This window comes from Mobula birostris, chromosome 15 (genome assembly GCF_030028105.1).
Source record: "Mobula birostris isolate sMobBir1 chromosome 15, sMobBir1.hap1, whole genome shotgun sequence".
NCBI lineage: Eukaryota > Metazoa > Chordata > Chondrichthyes > Myliobatiformes > Myliobatidae > Mobula > Mobula birostris.
Window position 1 is genome coordinate 43,650,145 of NC_092384.1, and position 18,338 is coordinate 43,668,482.

General features: G+C 37.7%; 1 protein-coding gene across 8 annotated transcripts in view; it reads left to right on the forward strand.

Annotated features, from left to right (window-relative positions):
- znf536 (zinc finger protein 536) overlaps positions 1–18,338 on the forward strand; it is a 504,062-nt gene that overhangs the window by 183,544 nt on the left and 302,180 nt on the right. For 7 of the 8 annotated variants that reach the window (XM_072279690.1, XM_072279689.1, XM_072279688.1 and 4 more), the window contains exon 3: positions 4,115–4,222. The exons of the other annotated variant lie outside the window; for it this stretch is intronic. The gene's annotated coding sequence lies outside the window, so the exon portion shown is untranslated. The remainder of the gene's footprint in view (positions 1–4,114; positions 4,223–18,338) is intronic. 8 annotated transcript variants of the gene reach the window in all.

Genomic DNA, 18,338 nt, shown 5'->3' on the forward strand with positions numbered 1-18,338 from the left:
TGCCATCTGTTCGGCACCCAAACTTGGCAAAAAACAAATTGCTCTCCCAACTACTGATTGAATACATTCCAAACTAAAGTCAACTTTTCCTTAAAGGATAGGAAAAAACCCATAATTTTTGCCTGATAATCAATTTTGACTCTGGTTTACATCCTTTGACACACTTAGAGAGCTTTATTGCTGGCATATGCAGAGTGGACAAATGTCAACATTGTGTGCAGTGTGCTCCTTTCTATATTTCCAGTTCAGGTGTCACCAGAAAGACTACATTCCTATTTGACTTCCCTTCTCTTAAAAATTTATGCCTTGAAGGAGATAAAGATTAGTTCAAAGTTGAAAGTAAGTTCATTATCAAAGTACATAATGTCATGATATACAACCCTGAGACCCTTGTTTTCTGGTGGGCAAACACGGTAAATCCAAGAAACACAATAGAACCAATGAAAGACAACACACAACAGGACGGAAAACAACCAATGTGCAAAAGACAACGAACTGTGTAAACAAAGACTTTGGAACATGAATAGGGTATACATTGTCCCAATAGTTATTTCTACAGCTGGTGTCATCCCAAAGGCACTATACAATGGCATTAAACAATTAGGGCTACACAGCAATATCTATGTAAATCTTCAGAAAGCCACGATACTAAACACCACTAGAATAATCTGAAAGTTCCTGGTAATTGCCAAATGCGCATGCTTGGCTATGTCCGTACCTCAGGTTTTACTAGCTTGAGCTGAGAGAAAATAAATAAGCAATAGATGTAGAGAACATGAGGTGAAGAGTCCTTGAAAGTGAGTACATAGATTGTGGGAACAGTTTAGTGACAGCTTATTTGTCACATGTACAATACATGTGACAAATGCGTTATTCGGGTCCAATCAAATCAGTGAAGATTGTTCTGGGCAGACTACAAGTGTCGTCACACTTCCAGCACCATTAGGACATGTCCATAATCCACTAACACAAAGCGTACGCCTTTTTTTGGAGTGTGAGAGGAAACCAGAGCACCCAGAGGAAGCCCATGTGGTCACAGAGAGAAGGTACAAATTCCTTACGGGCAGCAGTGGGAACTGAAACCTGACCGGTGGTCGCTGAGGCTGTAAGGCGACGTGCTAACGGCTATGCCGTCATGCCTTACAACCTGATAATCAAAGGCATGTTCCAAAGCTTGTTACAATGTGACCCTAATTGTCCGATGGATATCAGAGTAGGCTTAATGCTTGAGTTTTCTGATTGGAAACATTGGTTGCTGAGCAGTTCCGTGGATTTTACACAGAGCTCATTGTCTGCCATGCGGCAGTGATCAGTACCCTCCTGAATGTTACTGAAAGCCAGACTACCTACAGCAGGCACCTTAAAGCTCTTGAACTACATCACTAATGCCCTCTCTGTAAAATACTCCAATGCAACAGCAAGAATAGCAGTAGAATCTTCCACCAAGCTTTTGGTACTTGGGGCCTGATTACATCCAGTTAAGCAGGTCTGACGCTAGTCTCCGCAAGCAGACGTTCTACTTGGAGTTCATCCAACAGAAAAGATTACCAGCCGTGTAGAGGATATGTTCAAAGCATCCTTGAGGAAATATGGCATCCCCATTGACTCCAAGGAAGGACTCGCCTGTTGCTGCTCACAGTGGAGAAGAAGCATTCAATGTTTTCAGGAACCTGGAGACTGAAAGAATGCAAAACTACCCACTTGCCCATCCACTCAGGCACCTTATGCCGCCTCTGTGGGTAGGGTCTGTCACACCACATCAAGCTCACTTGTCAGAATCTCCCAAAACCAGAGTAAAAGGAAAGTCGCTCTTGGTCCTGAAAACCTACTAAGAAAAGAGGACTTTTGAAAACAGAGACACCTGATGAAGTTACTGAAATGTTAGTTGCATTCCTAAAGGATATTACAGTGCAATGAAACATCAATCAATACAGACTGAATGAATAACAAACCCATGGAAACAAACATCACTTTAGAAACAAGAGAAATTTGCTAAAGCCTGATATACTTCATATTGTAATTTCCTGAGTGATTTATTGTTCATGGATAAAACAGAATGGATTGCATTTGAAATATATCAAGCATACCAAACCAGGAGCATTAATACTTTAATAGATTTCTACCTAGAATTCTAATCCATGGCTGCAATCGATCTTGTTAATTTTAGAATGCAGGTGAGGATAATGCTGGAATTACTAAGAAGAAAGGGAAGGAGGAGGGGGTGGGGTTTTATAGCAATGCCTATGGATTGACCAGCTCCTCAATTCATTTAAAGTAAATGGTGCTAAAACCTTTGAATACTGTGGCAAGCCATGCTCTGAATAGCAAGTGTCATAGAACTTAACACAATCTATCAGACAATTTGGGCAATCTGACGTGTGAAAATAAGCTGGGATGCAAAGATTTTTTTTATTAAATCTTAAAGCACAATGGCACTATATATTACAACTTTTTTTTATAACACAGATATAAGGCTGACCCTTTCACAGACTAGGCTGCCTATTAGACCCCAGTTAGACCCTAACACAATCATTTATTATGTGTGTTTCTATTAGTATGTGCTGCTGTTCACCGTCTGTACACAATACTGCCTCGTATCTATCCCTTAAGTCTCTGAATGTTTCTGCTCAGGAGCTGGAAAAGCTGGTCAGTAAAACATTATCATATACAGGGTGGTCCCTGGCCCCTGACAAAAGCCTATTTACTACAGTTTAATGTTATGCTGTGAAGAAGTGAAAAAATAAAGGCAGAGAATAAAAAAATGGCATCTGTTCTTCACAGTGCACTCATGCAAGAACCTGAGTTTAAGACATATGACATTTTTGCTATAAAGCGAACAAAATGGGGGCATTCTTTATAACCTGCTCCAGACTGCAGCATTTTCCAAATGCTATTAAGTTATTGATTTACACAGCCACATGATGATGTCATCTATAAGAAACAGAATGCAGATGACAGCGAAATACAGTGGTGACAGTGACCTTGTTTCAGCATCTCTGGGACCCTGTCAGGTTCATTTCTGGTATAGTGTTTCAGAGATGCACTTTTTAGGCTATATCTAGTTACTGTGTGGAGTATGAATACAGTATGGGGTTCAGAAGCAATTCACATATAGGTCAATTAAATGCACTAACATCTGCTCTGCCTTTATCATTTGCATATGGTATTCATATGTTAATGATGGCTGTTTTATACACTAGTAACATATTTATGTAAATAACTTGGATGTGGGTGACTTGTGATCCTCTTTGATTATCATTGGGGAAAGAATTGGAATAAATGGAATCTAAATGTGTGGTTTGCATGCTTATGTTTCAAGTACATTTTTTTTCAGTTTGAGTAAAGGCTACTGCATCCAAGTGTAGCTCTGATTTGTACAAGAAGCCCCTTAGTGGCAAAGCTTCCATTCTAAAGCAGCTTAAAGCCTTATAAATCAATAATGACACAGATGGACTGCTGATAATCTATTTAGAATGCCTGATAGCAAATATTGTTGTTCAAATGATTAGAATGGCCACTGTTTTAGCAGCAAGCTTTTCCTCTTTAACTTGGATAAAACTGAACAAAAAAGTACTTTCACTTTTGTCCACAAATTCCTTTGCTGGATTTTGGGTGGCACAGGGCTTCAGCATGGGGAGAAGAACAAAGAGGTTATGAAACTCCTTCTAATATAATGATATCAGATTCAGTTTCTACAACATTAAAAACGCTCTTAATGGAATTGTCTCTTCAGGTGTAAGTGGCATAGAAGGTTGCTTCTTTTATAAGAATTTGGCCTGATTTGACACAAGGAGTGGGAAATAAAGTGGAGATTGTCAGAAACGGCAGCTGCCTGGAATCCTGATAAATATAAGCTTTTATTGATCTGATGAAAATGAAAGATCCCAGTGCTATGCAGTATTTAGCTTCTTGTCTAGAACACGTCACCAGTGGCCTTGCTTTAGGATAGATTTTCATTCTCACTTGCTAGATTTTATTTCATCTTTAACCTTTTCAGTTGAATTTCCTTGACCTCTAAATATTGCTTTTTTTTGCTTTTTTATTGCTGTGATTTGGAGAATTTGTTGCTGTTCACTTTAAATCATACCTTTATGTATTTTTCTTTTTGTGATAGGGAAGTGGAACACCCCTGTCAATAACGTTTCAGTGCAAAGCAAAGCTTTTTAATCACTGGTGTTTTCCAAAACAAGTCCTAAAACAAGTATGCAGTTCACTTGCTAAGGTAAGACTTTTATACCCTGGTATGTTTATGTTTTTGCACGAGCCATAAAAAGACTAGCAAGCCAACGAAATTTTATTTGATAGGCCACAGGATGAGAAAGGAATTATTTTATGTGAATGCTAAGGATTAAACAACATTAAGTTGACTAGAGTGAATATTGCGATCATTTGAAGGTAAAGGTAAACAGGATATTTTCTATATAGAGTCCTGATTACTAAAAGAGCCTACTGACCCATAGTGAGTTTCTGACGTTATTTATATTAGACACTGCAGAGAATTTGTAATTCTTTCTCTTTCAGAAATTATTAGGAGGATACCTGCAAGTTATATAAAATGTTGCTTACAATTTTATGTAACTGACAAATCTGTCATTGATGTGATGAGAAAATTCTTAACAGATTATTATTTATCTATCAAGCCACCAAAGCACACAAATTAATACATGATAATGATAACACCATTTTTAATGATTTACATTACATAAATTCTCCAGTGATGAAAATTATCAGGCAAGAATCTAACAAAGGAGGAGACGTTACAAGTGATTGCTAATAGCCTAGTTAAAGAAGTGAGGTTTAAGGAATGCCTTAAAGCAGGAAGCAGAATGAAAGGCAGGGTGTCTATAGAAAGAATTCAAGGGCTTAGTGGCAAAACTGTTGTGGGGAATGCACAAGTCAGAGTTAGATCAATGCAGAGCTACTTAAAAGTGTTTTGATTGTGGTGGCATTACAGGGAAAGGAAAGGAGTTTGAACATTAGAATGAGAATACGGAACTTAATGCAAATGAAGGACTACCAACCAGGGTAGATCAGCAGAAGGAGAGGAAAAATTGGTATGGGATAGGGAGTAGTCAATAGAGTTAGAGTTGGATTGCAGTTGTGCAAGGTTAGGTATATGATACTGGAATAATTAACTCTGGGACTGTAGTAGAGCTAGGTGAAGTTACAGTATTTAGAACAGATATTCTTTGTGACTGAGTCAATATGGATTAGGCACTGAGGCCACTGATAAATGGAAAGAACTGCTTACTTTTGATTGAGATACTGGCCAGGAAAGGTGAAATTAACTAAGACCAATAAATAACCTCTTAAGCAAAAATATTCCGGCATTTGATTTTATAGAGATAGGGTTGAGGCAGGTGCATGGCAGATGGTTTGCTATTGGTTTTTAATTTACTTGCTTCAGTTACTTCTGTTAAGCTTACAATTTGATACCATGATCCCAACATTGTGGTGACATGAAGAGCAGCTCTGTGTACGGTTGTAAGTCCTGGTGTACTGTATATCAGCTGTTGGACCTATAATAATATCATGCTATCACAGTAACTTTGGATCGTTACTTTAAAAAACATCTGTTAGATTCTGCTAAGATCAAATTCTTCATGCACAAAATGTATAATATTTTCTTCAGTAAAACTTGATCTTACTGTTGAAACTTTGCAGAAAACTCTGTGGAATAAGTTGAATTGTAACAGTAACTGCAGATGTTTAAAAATAAACAAAAATATTTTTATAATGAATGTTATCCCTCACAATATAACCTGTTCAACAAACTTGTACAACAACAAAATAAAGGGTAAAACCATTTCTATATAATCGCAATTTTCAGGTCTTGTTTCTTAGCTTAATGTGCAATCTAATGGCCATCTCTGGACAAGTGTGTCAAGATTGATTCAAACTTGGCTACTGCCTTTGTTTAAACAGAAACAGTCCAGGGCAGCAAGAGCTCACTGTTGAAAGGAATGGCTGCATTCCATTCAAACTGAATGACTGCTGCCATGTTCATACCCCTGAGCTCTGATTATACCTGGGGATCTGTTCTGCTTGCCCATTTGCATTGTTCACAAATAATATTTTCTAAAGATAGATGTTCCTTCAATGTAATTCCAAGACCACAAGATCCTGACAGGATTTTACACCCTGGGGAACTTTTACTATTTTTTAAAAATGTTTATTTTAATTCCTTCCTTTCCATATGGCTTCCTCTCTCTTTCATGCTCAGTTTGGTGCTTTTTTTGATTCTAAGGATTGTTCCAAAAATCCTGATAATGCACACAAGAGGAGCACAGACACTGAGCAAAAAATAATTCATACTTTCCCAAACATCTTCACTATCAGGGTCAGATGATTTGTTTTAAAAACCAATTTGTGCTCTTATGTCAAGACTCAAATTCAGTACTGAGACATCAAAGTGAGTCTAGTACATCATTGCTCTTGATGAGCAAGTTACATATATTTTGCACTTTTTGAATAATGTGCATTACAAAATAATCACTTCAAATTGGTTATTACAGGTCTATAAAACTTACCTTCTTATCACAGGTCTATAAAACTTACAACATTAAAATAGTATTGATGCTGGAAATCTAAATGAAAAATAGAAAATTCTGAGATAATTCAGGTAGTTGGGCAGCATCTGTAGAGTGAGAGAAACACTTCAGGTCATTGATCCTTCATCCATAATCTGTGCTTCACTTTGGATGAAAGGTCATCAAATTGAAGTCCTAACTCTGTTTTCCTTTCTACAGAATTTGATGATGGGATATTCATTAGTACAAGGTCTGATTCTGCAGAGTGGATTGTTTCAAGTGTTAGGAAGTTGGATTTAAAATGCTTGCTCTAAGAACCAATGGACTTAACTTGTTGCAGTGTTAGTTTTCTATCCTGTGTCAGGGAGGTTATACTGAGATGTGACTTATATTTGAGCTTGATTTGAAAGCAGGGAAACAGCTGTTTAGTATATAACAGCATGCACACTGCATTGATGGAGTTTCTGTCACCACCTGCACACCCTAAATCGGCAAGCATCTGTTTTTTTTATTGTAGTTCACACAAAAGAAAAGATCTGTTCACGTTCAGCCTAGCAGTGATATGAGGGTTTTTTAGATTCTCTGCAGGCAAACTTTCACAACAAATGGAGGCACATCATCCAAACACAATATATACTCAAGTAATAAAATGCCTCTTTGAGCCTCCACGAAGAGCAGCATCATTTATAGACTCGACAATACTGGAACATTTTGACCATTTTGAAAATACAACAACCTACCTACTCATATTAAGAAAACTCTGCACTTCATTGTCCTTAGTATATCAGTCAGAAAAGAAAGATCTGTGAGAAACTGTTATCCAGCCTCAGCACTGAAAGATGGGTGTTTAATCAGTACATTAAAGGCAACGAAGGTTTGATTTCCAATAGGTTCATTGATTTCTTTTACATTTATGGAGATGTTTATAAATTGAAAGAATAGAAGCAGGTCTCAATAATCTGAAGCACGAGTCTCACCTCCAGCCGACAGACAAGAGCAAAGCTGATCATCTGAAATGAAACAGAAAATGCTCCAAATGCTCAGCCATGGTCAATAACATCTCAAAAGAGAGGAAAAATAGTTAATGTTTTAGTCTTTTTGTTAGAAATTGGTAAACCAGGAGATGTAACAAGTTTCAAGCAAGAAGCAAGGGAAGTTAGAGACCGGAAAGTTTTAAGTTAGTGTGAAAGGCAGGAGAGGTTACAAGAAATGAAGTGGATAAGACAAAAGAGAATGGTAATTGCACAAGAAACGGAAGGTAGATACAAAGGCAATATATACTCAGTGGCCACTTTATTAGATACCTCCTGTACCCCTCCACTTCAAGGTTCGACATGTTGTGCATTTAGAGATGCTCTTCTGCATGCCACTATTGTAATATGTGGTTAGTTGAGTTATTGTTGCCTTCTTGTCAGCTTGAAGCAGTATGGGCATTCTCCTCTGACCTCTCTCACCAGCAAGGCATTTTTCACGCACAGAACTGCCACTCACTGCATTTTTTTTATTTTTGCATCATTCTCGGTAAACTCTAGAGACTGTTGTGCGTGAAAATCCCGAGAGATCACGAGTTTCTGAGCTACTCATACCACCCAGTCTGGCACCGACAATCATTCCACAGTCAAAGTCACCCAGATCACATTTCTTCCCCATTCTGATGTTTGGTGTGAACAACAACTGAACCTCTTTACCAAGTGAGCATGCTTTATGTATTGAGTTGCTGAAACATGATTAGCTGATTAGTTATTTGCATTAGTGAGCAGGTGTACAGGGGTACCTAATGAAGTGGCCACTGAGTGTAAGTGGTTATAATCGAACCATTATTAACATCTGCGTTCCTGAAAAATGGAAGCAGTGATTATGATTTGAAGTTGTTGATATCTTAGTTGAGTACAGAAGCATGCAATGTGCACAAATGAAGGGAGAAACGGTTCTCCTTGAGTTGTTGTTGAGTATCATTCCAGTTTTATGTTTATTGCAGTCCTGGGGAAGGCAAACCTAATGAGTGGATAAATTAATCTTGTAAATTAAAGTGCCGATAGTTCTTGAAAAATATTCTGCAGTTTCAACATTGAGTCACTGCTGTTAGAAAAATCACCAGCACAATTTGTGTGCCAGCTAACAAAAAGAAAGATATTTGATCCTCCAGAAACGACTCCAAGTTGATATCATGGTGAAGTGAAGATGCTTCCCAGAAATGGTAACTCAAAGTGGTAACTGTCGTAATTTAATCTAAAACACACTTCTCTGCATTTGTCTTGGACTTTCAATTGTCAGTGCGATTGTTAATAAATTTCAAGCTTTAAGTGCCCAGTGTGTTACAATAGGGACTTGACTATGAGTATTATTAGTTCTAGGATCACTCGATAAATGTAATGTAAAATTTCAACTCCCATGCATATGACAATGATGATTAAAATCCCCATGTCTTGCTAATCAAATGTCAAGTCTTCATTAAATGTCCCAAACCTGAGTTAAATACATTTTCCTTCCTGCAGTTGTAGTGTTAACGGTTGGGTGGGTGATACATTTGGCTGAACATGTAGAAAATGAGTTTGTTTCCCCTCAGATTTTCTGTGTTTAAACAGGCTTACGTGATATTGCATTCAGATTCTGAAGCTTTTGCAATTTTTTGTGAGGAGTTTAAGATATTTGTGGGTAAATACTCCGAATAAATAACCAGATTAGAACATTTAATGCAGCATCTTGGATAACAAAAACATCCTGGGCAAATATTCATATTTACCATTGCCAACTTACACATACATCTTTGATAAAAGAAAAAGTCCTAAGGCAAAATTCTGGAACACAGCTGTGATCATTCTTTTAAAATTGCAATTACTCATCCCAGTAATTAACAACAATCATTTTGGCCATAATCTTATTCTGAAAACTCCTTCAAAAAGAAACTTTCTGATTCTTAATGTGACAATTATCCACTTCTAGTTTGGAAATTGATCACTGCAAATGAATACCAGCCAAAGGAGAAAATACCATTATTTCAGTTATTGTCAGAATATTTTAGTATCACATAGGATAAAGCAAATTAGCTGAACACTGTTTTTGGGAAAAATATTTCTTTCACCATTGCTTCAACCTTGTTGTCATTTTGGAGAGGGTCAAGTTTCTTTTAAATTTTGGCTGGCTCGTGATTCATGACTGAGTTTCTTAGCGGCAGCAAAGTAGTCCTGAAAGTCAAAGCCATTCAGCATTTGCTGTTGGTTTTGCTTCTTCTTCAAATTCCCTCACTAGCAATATAAACAACCCAATTGTTTCAAGCAACTTAGGTGACCAACATTTATAGCAATCTGTTGCCCTGCTGTTTTCCTTTCACATTTAGCAAATTTTCCATGACATTGCAAATATGCATGCATGTCTCAGAGTCTGATGGATATGTGTTTGTTTTTTAAATCTTCAGGGTTGAATTTGCTTTGATGTCCTGCCCAGGGCTTCACATAGGCATGTATTTCACCTCCATTTTGCCATTTAGAAAAGCAAGTAGTCATCAAGTTCATATGCATGAAACTACTTATTCCAGATCTGCCTAGCTGATATCAGAGTTTGATTTAAAACTAGCATAAAATTAAATCTTACATCTACTTGACAATGTGAATCAGAGAGGTATGTGCCCTACAATGCCAGTTCTAGGCAGACCCAACTCAACATTAAGTCTCATACTGCTTTGATCCAAATGTACGTCGGTACAAACTGTAGGTAGGCTTTCTGCTAAGTCAGTTAGCCTTCTGCCCACAGCTTTTTAAGTTTTGTAATCATCATCTGCAACCCTATTGCATAATCTTGAAAAGAGCACTATTGTATACAACAGTCATTTTAATACCTTATATATATATATATCTATAAGCCCCAAAAAAACAACTGCTGGAGGAACTCACTGGTCAGAGAGCATCTGTAGTAGAAAAGGAATGGTTGACATTTCAGGTCAAGACTTTGATTTAGACCTGTGCAGGGTCTCGACTTGAAATGCCAACCATTACTTTCCTTCCACAGACACTGCTTGACCTGCTGACTTCCTCCAGTTTGTCTTCTGCTCCAGGTTCTAGCATTTGCAGTCTCTTTTGTCTCCGTAAGCACACTTTGCTGTAAGGAAACACTGCAGATAGAATGGAAGAAGCACATCAAAGTTTGCAAGTAAGAGCTCTGCTCTCCACTGGCATCACCAGGTCTGGCCATCGGTGTAAACAGTATAACCAATACAGTGTTACATTATTTATTTTATAATGAGTGACTCTGGTACAAAAAGTTCTCCCTTTTCCACTGAAATTATAAAATATTCTGTCATGAAAAACAAAACCATTACTGAAAGAATGGTAATAAATAATGAAGTTTGTTTCTTTATCACTGTGTTTTCTTCAGAAAACTGTCAGGACCTTTTATTCTTCTGAAAGGAATATAACTGTCCAGTTGAAGTATTATACAATATTAGATTATATGTGGAATCCATAGGGAGTCTGGCACTGCAAGGCCAGGGGTATTTCAAATAAAAATGCCATTTATAACCTGCTTAAATTACTGTCAACGATCTGAAAGGTTTGCACATTCATAAACTGCAGCCATGAATGAATAAAGTTTCCACTTAAGGAAAATGTCTCATGTGAATTAGTTTCTTTTAAGAGTTAATTGGTTCTAGATGTTTCTGCAGAAAAATACTTGGAAGTTCCTGCTGCTTCTTTTAAAAATATTTTTATGTGTCTGTCGTGCACTCCAGTGATCTAAGGATGACCTTGCAACCTTCTGTCCCGAAAGCCTGACCCATCACTCACCCATTACTGACCCAATGTCACACCACAAAAGCCAGAGAATGTGTTAATAGCCTGTCCTTTAAAGAGGAGGAAAAGTTGACCTGTCATCATAAGGGACTTCTACATTGCCTAGGGAGATCCCAAGAGAATGGTGCTCAAACAGAGATCCATAATGTCCATGCACCATTTTCCAGTTTGATCTCACTGTTGCCAGTACTACAGTCAAGTTTCTCTAGAAGAAGATGACTTGCAATATCAGTGGTGAAAGGAAGATAATATATTATGTGCTTTTACATCAATATGTTAGTTGCTAATAAGACCCACTCATTGGTGAAAACTCCACCTTCACAACGATTCCCCCATTTGTATTGCATTGCACCACTAATTACAGGAGGACTGCATGCTTGCAATCAGTAACACAAACTGAATATGATAGTGTCTTTACTCTGGAAGCAGACTTTTAATGCCTAAGATTTGCCTCACGAGATGAATGATAATTAACTAATAACACCTCACGTATACAACACTCTGGGACTAGTGCTGTGCTGACATCTGCTGAAATCTGGTCCCGTAAGTGCATTGCAACCACCATGAACCATGTGGCATGGGTATAAGTGAAAGCACCTCTATCCCAATGTTCCACGCTGCTGCATGGTGGGCCCAGCTGCAGTCAAGTACAAGCTGATCCTTCTTACAGATTTTTCACTTGATAATGCATCACACACAGTGATATATTGATGTGAAAAGTACTGTGATATCATACAGCCTGTGATGGGCAGTCCTCTCTTGCAGCCTAAAAAATGGCCTTTGAATTACACTGTGTGAAGATTAGTTTATGAATGTTTAACGTGTTCATATTAAGTTTCCAAGACTCTATATAATGGAATTCCAGTTTGTTTATTTCAAGTGGGTTAAAATATTTAATCTCTGATGAATTGTGGGCAAAGAAATTTAATAGAAATATTTTAAGCATTCATACAATAATCTTTGTGCAGAATAATTTCAGAAATTAGATAGCTGCTATGACGAATTAGCAACAGTAAAAGGCTGCTGTAATTTCAATGATTCAATAAAGGCGTTTCCACCTTTCTGTTAGTGAAGCCCTTTCTGCTACTGGAAAGATCATGTCATTTGGGTCTTTTAATTACGAATAAGCCAAATGTTTTTCTTTGGTAATATTGTGCTGTTCTCTGCATTATAGGTTATTTTAGTCAAAGCTATGTTATTTAAGAACCACACATCCACAAGTTCCAATTTTAAAATCAATTAATAACCTTCTAAAGGTGACTTTCAGATAAAAGTAGCCTAGTTAAAAATAATGTCCCTTTCTTATCACGCTTTATTATGTCAAGCAATTATGTCTGTTTATGAACAAGAGGATACTTGGACTGGAATATGCATTCAATCTGTGAACATGTTAAAATAACTCCATAAAGATTGTAGGAATTGCAACACAAACTCTCAGTAATTGATTGCAGCCTCTTACTTGTTGTTTAGTACAGTTCTATTTGTTATTTTTTAATTTTTAGACTTTCAGGAGAATAATAAATTTACAATTTACTTCAAATATTGATAAACTCTACATTTGATATTTAAATATCCAACACTATTGTATAAACTCTGTAACCTTGGCAGTATTCCAGTATTTTCAGTTTTTATCACCATGCACATTTTCACACAATGGAATTTATCCCACAACCAAATTAAGACTATTCTTAGAATATAATGCAAATCCAAATTTCAGGGAAACTTAAGAAAGAAGAAGAACTGTTGTATATCTGCTCACTTCTAAACATAAATACTTCTCATGCACTCACTCCTTACAATTTTCTCATAACCTTTTTCCACACTATTTGGCCTTGCTGTTTTATTCAGTTCAAATCTTCCCTGAATTTAGTAAACAAAGTGATGTTATGGTCTCATTGTTCTATTGTTACCCACATGCCTTCTCTCTTTCAAGCTTTAACATAGAGATCAGTGTATCCATTTCCTGGAAAATCTTCTGCAGTACTTCCCTGGGTTTCTTACCCTCCAATCTCAACTCGTAGATTTTCCTCCCACTGTCGGTCATGTGATCCTTCTCTTCAGAAGTCAAGTGAATATAGGGGCCCACTTGTTTGGTACATACTCATTTTAGTTTAACTCTTGGGGCAGGAAGTTGTTGGGATCATGTCAGCAGAGTTTAAACTTGGACCATGAAAAAATGGGGGCCAATCTAATCCTTCTTTTGATGAGTTGTGGGAGATTCTGGCATGGATAAAACAGTGCCTGATTGGCAGGCAGCAAAGAGTGGGAATAAAGGAAGTCTTTTCTGTTTGGCTGCCGGTGACTAGTTGTGTTCCACAGGGGTCTGAGTTGGGATCAATTCTTTTTACGTTATATGTCAATGACTTGGATAATGGAAATGATGGCTTTATTGCAAAGTTTGCAGGTGAGGTTAAGATAGGTGGAGAAGCAGATAGTTTTGAGAAAGTAGAGAGGCTACAGAAGGATTTAGACAAATTAGATGAATGGGCAAAGAAGTGGCAGATGGAATACAGTGTTGGGAAGTGTATCGTCATGTACTTTGGTGGAAGAAATGAAAGAGTAGGCTATTTTCTAAATGGAGAGAAAATGCAAAAAATCTGAGGTGCAAATGGACTTGTGCAGGATTCCCTAAAGGTTAATTTGCAGGCTGAGTCTGTGATGAGGAAGGTAAATGTGATGTTAGCATTCATTTCAAGAGGAATAGAATATAAATACAAGGATGTAATGTAGAGAATTTATAAAGCACTGGCGAGGCCTCACTTGGAGTATTGTGAGCAGTTTTGGGCCCCTTATCTTTGAAAGGACACCTTATCTTTAGAAAGGAACCCTCACTAAAGAGGTTTCAAAGGAGATTCACGAGAATGATGCCAGAATTGAATGGTGCTATGGGCTTGCTTTCACTAGAATTCAGAATGAGGGGTGACCTAGCTGAAACCTATCGAATGGTGAAAGGTCTTGATAGAGTGGATGTGGAGAGGGTGTTTCCTGTGGCGGGAGAGTCTAAGACCAGAGGACACAGGCACAGCATAGAGGGGCATCCTTTTAGAATGGAGATGATGAGGAATTTCTTTAGCCAGAGAGTGGTGAATGCATGGAATTCTTTGCCACAGGCAGCTGTGGAGGCCAAGTCCTTATGTATATTTAAGGCAAAGGTTGATAGATTTTAGATTGATCAAGACATTAAGGGATACAGGGTGAAGACAGGAAATTGGAGCTGAGAGGACAATTGGATCAGCCATGATGAAATGGCAGAGCAGACTTGATAGGCCAAATGGTTTAATTCTGCTCCTATACCTTATGGTCTTATAACCTCCATTTGATACTGCTCTTTTCACAGCCCAACGCCCACCCCACTGATACTGCCTCTCAATTCTTGTAGGCATCACTTTTAGGATTCCTTCTAATATTAAACCAAAAAGGAATGTTGAATTGGCTGATGAGTAAATCTCCACTTGGGCTTTTCCCAGAGAAGTAGTAACAAATTATGCATATATATTTTATTGATTAAATACCAAGGTGCAATGTCAGTTCCAAGCTCTTTTTGTGTGGCAGTGCAAAGCCATACCAATTGAAACAATTATAAAAATGGTCTTTGCTATATTAGACAATTTCTGCTGGAGTAGCAGTGAGAAAAAAGAACAATTTTTGATGCCTCCTGTTTTCCTTTGCTATTTGGAAGTGAGGATCTCAGGTATTGACAGGACTGGACAGGTCATCTTGTTGGTGGCTGAGCCACCAGAGACCATTGCATCCTACTGGCTGAGCCACCAGAGACCATTGCATCCTACTGCCAGCTACAATGTTCAGGAAAGAAAGAGAGGAAGTTGCAAATGTAACATCACCAGCACAATGATCACTGTTTAAGATTTCTAGCTGTTCAGCTGTGCGATGGCTGTTCATAAAGACTATATACACAAGGATTTCTGATGGTGGGAGTACTTAGTTCAGAGAGCACTGAAAAATGCAGTCACCATTTTAAAATGTCATACATTTTACCTTTATTTTGTTTCTGTTTGCAAGTTTGGGAAGTAGTGGATAGTTGCATAGCTCCACCAAGAAGTCTAGGAGCAACCTGTAGATCCTTTGGAAACACTGTTCACAAAGTGAGTTTGAGTTAAAGCATGTTGGATGGAAAATGTTATGTTGAATATGAGTGATCTCTATTTAAGTGAGCTCTCCCAGCCTCTTGCTCGCTGCTCCAAGAGGAAAGTCCCTGCATTCGAATAGTCTCTCTCTCTCCCTTGATGCTGTCAGAGGATGGTGCCAGAGACCTGGGCCTGGGCAAGAATTCTTGCTTGTTTTTTTTGCCATATGCGTGGTTTGTTTTTTGTGCCTGGAGGAAGGGGATTGATGTTTTTCTTTGAGAAGATTCCATGGTTTTCTTTGTTTTGTGGCTGTCTGTGGGAAGATGAATCTCAGAGTTGTATATTGCATACATACTTTGATAATAAATGTACTTTGAATGATTTGAATGATTGAATGATAGTGAGAGGAAGTGTAAACAATAGTATCAGTTGATACCTTTTGTTTGGAAAACAACTGCTCCAAGTCCTTCCCGCTAAGTGTGATTCTCAAATACCAGCAAAGAATCTAGTGTGATGACCCTGATAATAACACAATTGAACCAATTGTCAGATTATGATGTATATTTGTGGATGTAGTTGACAGGTAACATTAGTTTAACCTTATCTCTGAAGTTTGTCCTGCTAGTATTGCATATTTAACCAATACGCTCTGGTTTTAATGTCTGTTACCAACCAGTACCAGTTTATTTTCAATTTGGTAGAAGGTCAGTGGGAAATTGTACTGAATCAAAGGGTGTTTTAGACACAAGAAGTACTGTGGAAGCCGATTTCTTAAAAATGAGCAGTCATTTTAAATTAAATTTCTGAGTTTGATCTGAATGAAGATTATTTTTCCTACAACAAGACTTTTTATACTATCGGGAAATTAACCATGCCAATCCACTGTGCCCCCAAGCATTTCTTTTTAAGTATATAGATGCCCCGTCTCATTTGAAATGATAATTTCCCATTGTTCATGGCTATATCCTCTCACCATGCAAGAGAGATTAGACAATACTTCACTATCTTGCTTTGTAGCTGTCTGGAAAAAGAGATGTGAATTTAATCTGCTATCCAACACCTCTTCCACAGTCTGTGGGGTCTCTCCATCACTTCAAGACTCTTCTTCTGAGAAGTTTAAGTTACGTTACCTCCAGATTCAACAGTGGCTGGCCTGCCATTGAGTAAGTTTGAGCCCAGGAGAAACTCAAGTCCTGTTCACCTATCATTCCTACATTCACTTATGTCCACAAATACACACCCTAAGTATACAATTGAACTAGTTCACTGGTTCAGTTGTAGAATGACCAGGGTCATCACACTAGATTCTTGGTTTTCAGTCCAGAAAGACCTTAGATTTAATATTGTCACATTTTCAAAGTCCTTCTCTTGATTTATCCCTCCCCGTGTCTGTATCCTCCAGGACTGCATTTCTTTCGGAAATCATAAGTTCTAGTTTTTTTTTGCTCCACCCAAGAAGGCTTTAATCTGCCTTGGTCGCAATCGTTAGCCCTTTCCACCTTTCTGATTCTCTGCTCTTTTAAGATGCTCTTTAAAATGTACCTGGTTGACCTTGTGTTTTGGTATTCCATGCTGATATCATCTCTCAAACATTGTTGTCAAATGTTATTTAATGAATCATTTAACAACTGTTAACTAAATTTTGGTACTGAGCAGAAGTAAGAATAAGCTATGGCCAGGTTCAGAGTAGAGTATTCCAAACATACTTCCTGCAAATTCCTCAGGACATTTGTTTTCAAAATCCCCAAAGATCCTTGGAGATTATCGAAACAGACCCTCTGAAATTGGTCAACCAGTTAGTATTCTTTATTTCAAAGAAATGGAGTTTGTGAGGTCTCAATATTTGAATAATCCAAAACTTTCTTTGCATTAATTCCTATTTTATAATTATGTGTATGTATAGAAATAATATTGCATTTGAAGATATAATTTGTTTTCTTTGCTGTAGAGAGCTCCTTTCTTTGAGCACATTTCTACGATATGAATGCTTCATACTAGTGAAAGATCTGCTTTATTCATGACTAACCCTGCTGTTATCAAAGTAACTTCCAGCTTATTAGTGACAAAAGACTTTTATCCTTTGTGCTGCCCTGTTCACCAGTGCTTCCTGAATTAAACTGCTGTTTCCTGTCCTTTATATGCATGACCACATCTGGGTAGCTTGCTCACAGCCCTGCTCCTTAATAACAATCACCTTCCCTTTCAGTCTCTGTTGATTGTTTCTAATTCACTCTGACAGATAGTGCCTGACAACTTGCCTGCATTTCCCTCCCTCCGCGACCAGAAGTTACTCACAGCACTTACATAGGCTGTCATTTCTAATATTTGATTTCATTTTATGTTATTTCTTTTCTGGGCTGATGGAACAAAATACCACAGGGTTGAGTAGATATGAAGGCAGCATACTGAACAGCATTTATGTCAGGAAGGAGTTAAAGGCATATTATTATTTAAAAGCTTATTGCATGACTGAATAGATTGCTACTTCTGCTAAAGCACTTTATTTTTATTTTTGACATTTATATTAACTAGAAAATGATATCTTACGGTTTCCATAAAGCATTTTCTCTAGTTTGAATTAGATTCAGTCTTTTGAGTCAAAGCCTTAAATTAAACGTTGCTTCTTTACTTCATGCACTAAACTTTATTTTAAAAATTGTGTTGACGTAAGTACGTTATTTAGGGATTGTCCTGTGTATTCAAAGCCATATGAAGGCTTGATGGGTGCTCAGCAGGTTGGCTTTGTTCAGTGTTCATTCCTTTGTCAAGTTTTACCTTGAGTATGAGAACTCTCTCATTTGCCTTAAGTACTAAACGTATGTGCATTGGCATGTTTGCCTTGTTATTCTCACATGCTATTACTTATAACGTGTTCTGATGCCTAGCAAGCTCGCATACATCTCCAGTCCTGTCCCCTGAACACAATGGGCTTGAACTGT